The sequence below is a fragment of the Eptesicus fuscus genome, chromosome 10 (assembly GCF_027574615.1).
Source record: "Eptesicus fuscus isolate TK198812 chromosome 10, DD_ASM_mEF_20220401, whole genome shotgun sequence".
NCBI classification, from domain to species: Eukaryota; Metazoa; Chordata; class Mammalia; order Chiroptera; family Vespertilionidae; genus Eptesicus; species Eptesicus fuscus.
The window spans coordinates 84,228,686-84,236,225 of NC_072482.1; the positions used below are offsets into that span (position 1 = coordinate 84,228,686).

Consider the following 7,540-nt stretch of genomic DNA (forward strand, 5'->3'; position numbering starts at 1 on the left):
CAAGCCTTAAAAGCACCTTCCTTTATCATAACGTTTAATGAATATCAGAATCCCATTTATCTTATCTCTGGTTTGAACCCTCATAGCTTATATCAAAAGCACAATGCTATATAGATGTATGTTGAAATGACAAAAAAAAAAACATGACAGGGATAGAAAAGAATGTGACATCATGAGCACTGGATTCTAGTCATAGCCTAGATTTGTAGGCAAAAGCAAGTTATTCAACCCATGTGAGTCTCAGGTCTATGAGGAAGTGATTGACCAGAGGATATTACTCAAAATTTCTTCAAGTTCTCTACTTCTAACTAATGTTTTTAGGTGATTATAAAGAGACAATAGCCAGACCATATGGAGGGCAGCAGTCAGTGAATCTGTTCAGTATAGAAGTAAAGCACATGTAACAAAAAGCAAGTCCACATGGGCTTGGACTTGGCATGGCACCTCTAAGTGCTGTGGAAGAACATAGTTCAGTTTTTTTTTCAGTTCTATTTATACACATACAGTAACATCTTTAAAAGAACCCTTCAGAATTCTTGAAAAGAACAAGTAAAAGACTATTTGTGATCTTGAAGGCAATATTCAAGGGAAAATGTATTCTGTTCTTAGATTTTTGAAAAAATTGACATTTAATAGTATCTTTGGCAAAGGGAAATTTGTGAATAACATGGTATGCAGCTGTGTATGGAAAAATTAAAAATAGAACTGTAATTTGCTCTTAAATTAGAAACACATCTGAGTTTTGTTAACAATTTGAGAGTGATAATAATTTGTTTCTTTTGCTCCTTAATTGTGTATATATGTGTCAGAGAGAAGAAGAAGAGGGAAGGGGTTGGAAAAGGAGAAAAGAGAAAGAAGGAGACGAATTAAAGACAGGAGAGGAAGAGAGAAAATATATGAAAACTAAACATAGATGCCACAGTTCATATGTGCACTTCATTCTGCTTATAGTCAAGCTCTCTAAGGTGGGCAGAAGTACTATGCCCTAAAAGAGAAAATTACTGAAGTCCTTTCAAAATGAACTAAAAAGGCATCATATTTAAAGAAACCTTAGTTGTATAATCTAATATTTCCCCAGCTTTACCCCTGCTTTCAATAACAAGACACACAAATACAAAACCAAAGAAAACCATTAGAAAGTCCTGTGAGATGCACACTGAGAAAACTATGCTAGACTAAATTATAGAATCTAAAAGCATAAACTGGATTTATTCTTATTACCTGACCCCAGTAAACATTACTGAATGGTCACAAATGTTTCTCATTTGTACCATACCCACTGAGAACAAGCCAGCTTCTCATGCAGAGTCAAGGACGTCGTATCTACAGGGCAAGTCAATTTCATGGTACTAATCTAAGCAATCTAACACGTTCTCTAGGAAATTAATTTGATGCTAAAAATATGAGCATTGCTACTCACATGTGCCCTTAAATAACACAAAATCAAAAGAGAGTAATTTAAAAATGCATTAACTTTGTCACAATCTCAAATATTATCAAATTAGTTAATGACTTCTCAAGTCCTAAGGACTCCTTTTTGTTCTATTTCTAAATTGAGTAAACTAGGATGTCAATTTGCATAAGAATAGCCCAGAAGATTATTAACAAGAACTGTTCATTACCCCTATCCATTTGATTCTGATTCAGTAGATCTGGGTTGGCACCCAGGAATATACATTTTTAATAAGTACATTAATGTATAGAGTCTAGGAAACTTCATAGACTGCACCTTGAAAAATGCTGGATGCTTCATTTCTAAGATGTAGAGGAAGGACACATGAAAATAAATACAAGATTCACTTATTTGTCAACACATATTGCCAATATGCCAAGCAAAATACACATATCTGGTAATAAGGAGATGAAAGGGAGCTCCCAATTTGCTAGAGGTGACAGATAATAAAAATTAAGAGGCAGGCCTATCTGGTTTGGCTCAGTGGATAGAGCATCAGCCTGCAGACTGAAGGGTCCCAGGTTCGATTCCCAGTCAGGACACATGCCTGGGTTGCGGGGGATCCCCAGTAGGGGATGTGTGCAGGAGGCAGCCAATCAATGATTCTCTCTCATCATTGATGTTTCTATCTCTCTCTCTCCCTCCCCCTTCCTCTCTGAAATCAATAAAAGATATATATATATATATATATATATATATATATATATATATATTTTTTTTAAATTAAGAGGCAGTAATGTAAATGCAGTAATGAAGATGGGTCATCATAGAGGAGAACTGAAAAGTGGGTGGGCGGAGGTGGTGAGGGGTAAACTGGGAAAGTCTGTCCTTTGCTGGCTCCACCCTGTTCTGGAGGGTGGGGGCAGAGCCGTATATAAGTGCCATAGTCCTGCTGGACGTTCTTTTTCCAAAGGGGTTTGTCACCAGAACACAGGTGTCCTGAAAACCACTACTAACTCAAACCCAAAATGGGAAAGGAAAAGACTCAAATCAACAGTGACGTCATTGGACACATAGATTCTGGCAAGTCTACCACTGGTCATCTGATCTACAAATGTGGTGGGATCGGCAAAAGAACCATTGAAAAATTTGAGAAGGAGGCTGCTGAGATGGGGAAGGGCTCCTGTAAGGATGCCTGGGTCTTGGATAACCTGAAAGCTGAACGTGAGCGTGGTATCTCCATTGATATTTCCCTGTGGAAATTCGAGACCAGGAAGTATTATGTGACTATCATGGATGTCCCAGGACATAAAGACTTCAAAAACATGATTTCAGGCACATCTCGGGCTGACTGTGCTGTCCTGGTGGTTGCTGCAGGTGATTTTGAAGCAGATATCTCTAAGAATGAACAGACCCGTGAGCATGCCCTTCTGGCTGACACACTGGGTGTGAAACAGCTGATTGTTGGTGTTAACAAAATGAATTCCATTGAGCCACTCTACAGCCAGAAAAGATACAAGGGAATTGTTAAGAAAATTGGCTACAACCCTGATACAGTAGCATTTGTGCCAATTTCTGTTTGGAATGGTGACAACATGCTGGAGCCAAGTGCTAATAAGCCTTGGTTCAAGGGATGGAAGGTCACCTGAAAAGATGGCAATGAAAGGGGAACCACAATGCTTGAAGCTCTGGATTGCATCCTGCCACCAACTCGTCCAACTGACAAGCCCCTGCGTCTGCCCCTCCAGGATGTCTACAAAACTGGTGGTATTGGTACTGTCCCAATGGACACCAAGTAGAGACTGGTATTCTCAAACCTAGCATGGTGGTCACCTTTGCTCCAGTCAATGTTACAACTGAAGTAAAGTCTGTTAAATGCACCATGAAGCTTTGAGTGAAACTCTTCCTGGGGACAATGTGGGCTTCAATGTCAAGAACATGTCTGTCAAAGATGTTCGCCATGGCTGTGTGGCCAAAATGACTCACTAGCAGAAGCAGCTGGCTTCACTGCTCAGGTGATTATCCTGAGCCATTCAGGCCATATCAGTGCTGGATATGCACCTGTGCTGGATTGTCACACAACTCATACTGCTTGGAAATTTGCTGAGCTGAAGGAGGCCCCCATCATCCTCATATGCTAATTAGACTGGGTCGACCAGACATCTTCCAGATGTCCAACTTCCTTCTGGAGAGTTAGGGGGCGACCAGGCCAGCAGGGGACCAATTAGGGGGCGACCAGGCCGGCAGGGGACCAGTTAGGGGGCGACCAGGCCAGCAGGGGAGCAGTTAGGGGACGGCCAGGCTGGCAGGGGGGCAGTTAAGGGGTGGCCAGGCTGGCATGGGGGCAGTTAGGGGCCAACTGAGCTGGCAGGGGGGCAGTTAGGGGGCAATCAGACCAGCAAGCAGAGTCAGTTAGGGGCAATCAGGCAGGCAGGTGAGTGTTTAGTGGTGATCAGGCAGGCAGGCAGGTGAGCGGTTAGGAGTCAGCAGTTCTGGATTGCGAGAGGGATGTCCGACTGCCGGTTTAGGCCCCATCCCACAGGGGTCCTGGATTGGAAAGGGCGCAGGCTGGGCTGAGAGACCCCCGCCCCCTGTGCACAAATTTTGTGCACTAGGCCTCTAGTTTCTAAAAACTTGAGTACAGCAATGATTGGGTGTACATAAATAACATGTGTGTAATTATGTTACATAAAATTATAATGCCTGTCTTGATGAAAGGCTATCTCTCCCTTGCTGGTTTTGAGGAACCAAGTGGCCATATTGGAAAAGTCCACAGGGCAAAGGACTGAGGGCAACCCCCAACTAACAACCAGCAAGAACTTGGGCCCAATCACAAGGAACTGAATGCTGCCAGCACCACATGAGCTAGGAAGTGGATCCTTATCCAATCAAGTCTCAGATGATAACCCAGCCCCAGCTAACAACCCTGACTGCAGCCTTGTAAGACCCTGAAGAGAGGACTTAGTTAAGCCATGCTCAGTCACTTCATTCACAGAAACTGTGAGATAATAAATGTGTGATGTGTTAAGCCACTAAATTTGTGGTAATATTGTGATGCAACAATACATAAGTAATATGCATAAAATAGGATTATATCAAACACATTAAAAGGTAACTATCTCAGTTTGAGGCCTGACCACTTGATCATCTAGACAGGATGTGCCAAGTAGAGGTCTGAAAACCAAATTTCAAACCATTTCCCAAACCTGTCTTCAGGATTTAAAAGGGTTGAGGTTGAAGAGGCCAGAGTCGGAGACTGAAGAGAGGACTTCGTTGAAGAGCTATCAGTTTGCTGAGAGTTTTATTTTCTGCTCCCAGAGGAAAACAGTTGGGAGGGTTTACCTAGTGACAAGAACTTCAAAGAAACCATTTGGATAGCTTGACACTTGACCCCAGTTCTGACAGAGCTGAAGGTGAGAGAATTGATAACGGAGACTGTGTCAGCAGAGTAGAGGGCCTTTATTATGAATCAACTGTGGTCTATCAACAGAGCCAAACGTGTGTCTATCTTTCCTGTGGACAGGATGTGGGCCAAAAAGAGAGTTGATGTAGAGTTGTTCTGAGTCTTGCCTAAGCGGTTAATATGGAGTGGTGGAGATGACTTAGCAAAGAAAGGCTGACGTGCACTAGCAGATGCCCAGGGGACTAGGAAGAAATTGAAAACTACCAGACAAAGAGTTGCATCAGCTCAAGTCCAGTGACTTGCAGGGAGACATGTCCAGTAATGGGAAGTTCTCCGAAGAACCCACAAACTATTCATTAGAAGGAGAGTCAGCTTTAAACATGTGCCAAGTCCAGAGAGTGCCAACTCAGAATAACCTAGTCACATAAAATCTTTCCTGATCTTTTACATATTTTTCCTCCTCTCTTCTTCCATCACCACTCCCTTGATGCTGGAGGAGTCAGAAACCATGGTTAGCCAATTGTGGGTAGAGAAGGGACACAGGCAAGCATATAGCCTCCCCTTTAGCATCAAACCAGAGCTGGGGAGAGGAGAAGCTTTAACTTTGTATGAAGTCTTTAATTATGACACTGACTAGACATATTAATTACTGAACAGTTTAATCCAAAATGATTAAAAAGATGTTTTATTATCTAATAGTGAGCAGTAAACTATGAGTTTGCCCTATATTTTATCCAATAGCAAATATTCTAGAGCTCTACTAAATAGTCTGTAAGAGCAGTTGTGGGTGAGAAATGCCGTTTATGATTGCATTCTGTTCTATCGATGTCTTTCTGTGCTTTTCTCATGCAAATAAACTTCATGAAAGATCTCACAAGTCATCTCATGTAATACTAACACATTTACTAGGTGTACCGGTTAATAATGGTGGATTTTGTAATCAAAGAAAACACGCTAATTTCAAGAGAAATATCAAAAGTACTTTATTCAAAGTTATGTCCATTGCTGGCTACACATGTCCCACATCTTTCAAGTAATTTGTGGATACTATCCCAATATAACTTTTCTTGTTTTGAGGCAAACCATTCAGAGACCCAATTTTCCACTTCTTTGTATGTTTTGAAGTGCTGCTCAGAAAGTGCGTGTGCCATCAATCGGAACAAGTAGTAATGAAAGGAGCAAGGTCTGATGAATACAGCAGGTGGGTTAATACTTCCCAGGCTAATGTGTCTTTAGCTGGTTTTGAAGTGTGTGATGGTGCATCATCATGAAGCAAAATTACTTTGCCGTGTCTTCTGGCACATTCTGGTCATTTCACAATCAAAACATGGTTCAAATTGATTATTTGTTGTCTGTAGCAATCAGTATTAACGGTTTCATCTGGTTTTAGAAGCTCATAATACACCACACCTTCCTGATCCCACCAAACACAGAGCATTGTCTTCTTTCTGAAGCGATTTGGCCTTGCAGTCGATGTTGATGGTTGACCTGGATCAACCCATGATTTTTTGCATTTGGGATTCTCAAAATAAATCCACTTTCATCGCCAGTCACAATTCAATGCAAAAAAGACTTTCTTTCATGCAGTTGAAGCAACATTTTACTGATGACTTTTCGTTCAGTTGATGTGGCACCCATTTTCCTACCTTTAAAATCTTTCCCATTGCTTGTAAATGATAGGAATTTGTTTGCTGAGCAACGTTTAATCTTTCTGCAAGTTGTTTTTGAGTTTGGCATGCATCTTCATCCAATAATGCTTATAATTGTTGGTCTTCAAACTTTCTTGGTTGACCTGGACGTTCTTTGTCTTTCACATCGGAATCATTACTTTTAAAGCATTTAAACCAGCATTCACAAGTATCTTGAGATGGAGCATGTTCACCATAAGCTTCCCAAAGTATACGATAACTTTCTCTTCAAAATAAAGTAATGAATTAAAACTTCCTGCAAATGCTCTTTTTTTTTGCACGAAATTCAACATTTTTAAGCGTAAAAATATCTATGATGTTAACACCTTCAGCAAATTTGACATATAAAGTTTTGAAGCTTGCTGTCAATACAACAAAATAGCATACATATCAAATCGCATATATATTAACATATATGTAACTCCATCTATTGAAACAAATCCGCATTATTAACTGGTACACCTAGCATTGATAACAGTTTGAATGAATTATAAACCTATTTGAACTGTTGATGGGCAAGCTCTTATCTACCATCAGATTTCATTTGCTTGTTTTGCCATTTTGAGCAATGCTATATAAAGAGGTGATATGCAAATTAACCCTATAAAGAGGTGATATGCAAATTAACCCTCACGCCCTCACAAGATGACTGCCTACGACTGGGCAAGCAGGGGGGTTAGTGAGGGATGACCAAATGACTGAACAAGCAGGCTGCATGGGGCAAACAGGCCAGCGGGGGGCGGCCATGAGGGGTGACCAGGCTGGCAGGGGAGACAGTTGGGGGCAACCAGGCCATCAGGGGGGGCAGTTGGGGGCAATTAGGCCGGCAGGGGGGGCTGTAAGGGGTGACCAGCCCAGCGGGGGGGGGGGGCAGTTAGGACCGACCAGGCCAGCAGGGAGGAGGCAGTCAGTTGGGGGTGACCTGGCTGGCAGCAGGGGGCAGTTAGGGGCAATCAGGTCAACATGCAGAGGCAGTGAGGGGTGATCAGGCGGGGGGGGGGGGGGGGAGTTAGGAGTGACCAGGCAGGCAGGCAGGTGAGCGATTAGGAGCCATCG

The 7,540-nt window shown here is 42.1% G+C and overlaps 1 pseudogene; it reads left to right on the plus strand.

The window, feature by feature from the left end:
* The first annotated feature begins 2,421 nt into the window (after positions 1–2,421).
* On the plus strand, positions 2,422–3,346 carry LOC103283500 (putative elongation factor 1-alpha-like 3; annotated as a pseudogene).
* Positions 3,347–7,540: the final 4,194 nt, after the last annotated feature.